A 737-nucleotide genomic window follows, 5' to 3' on the forward strand; every position below is an offset into this window, starting at 1 on the left:
GCTCAGTAGCTCCTTGGCAGCTCAGATGAGGTTCAGGATGGGCAGCCCTGGGGGCAGAAGTCATGTGGGCCCATTTCAGGCTTCAGGCCACAGTCAGCCCGGCCACGGAGCACCTGCCACCGGACCTCATCCCAAGATATCTCTGGAAGCCATGGGAGGGGTCGGGGAAGGGGTGGTGGTGCAAATCAGGGTTCTATTCGGAAGAGCAGGAGAAGCATATAGGGTCCACCCTGGCCACCGCCTCCTTCCTGTGGTCCAGCTATGGGGATGCTAGCCACAGGCCTGGCAGGGCACAGACAGCTGGACTCCAAGCCAGCATTCCTACAGGTCTCTCTGAGCCGCCAGGCCAGCATGCCTGCTGCCATCCCAGCTTCCCTGCCCACTGTCCAGCTCCCAGGCCCCTTAGCCGAGGTTTGGGAAGCTGATGGTACTTCTTCTACTTAAGAGGGGCTAAGGAAGAGCACACACCCGGGGGCTTGGTTCTTGGACCTTCTTAGAGCCTTGACACCATCCTAGAAGAAAGAATGTCCCTCTTCAAGGGACTCCGGATCTGAAGGGGATGGCAAGTAGCGTGCTGATAAGCACTGAATGACGGAATGCTCATTGAAAGCCCTCCAGCAAGGAGCCTGGTGGCATAGTGGTTACATGCTAGGCTGCTAGCCACAAGGTCGGCAGTTCAAAAGCACCAGGCGCTCATCAAGAGAAAGACGGGACTTCCTACTCTCAAAAATAGTTAG

This window comes from Echinops telfairi, unplaced genomic scaffold (assembly GCF_000313985.2).
Source record: "Echinops telfairi isolate 266 unplaced genomic scaffold, ASM31398v2 ScPeMD7_2291;HRSCAF=2852, whole genome shotgun sequence".
Lineage (NCBI taxonomy): Eukaryota > Metazoa > Chordata > Mammalia > Afrosoricida > Tenrecidae > Echinops > Echinops telfairi.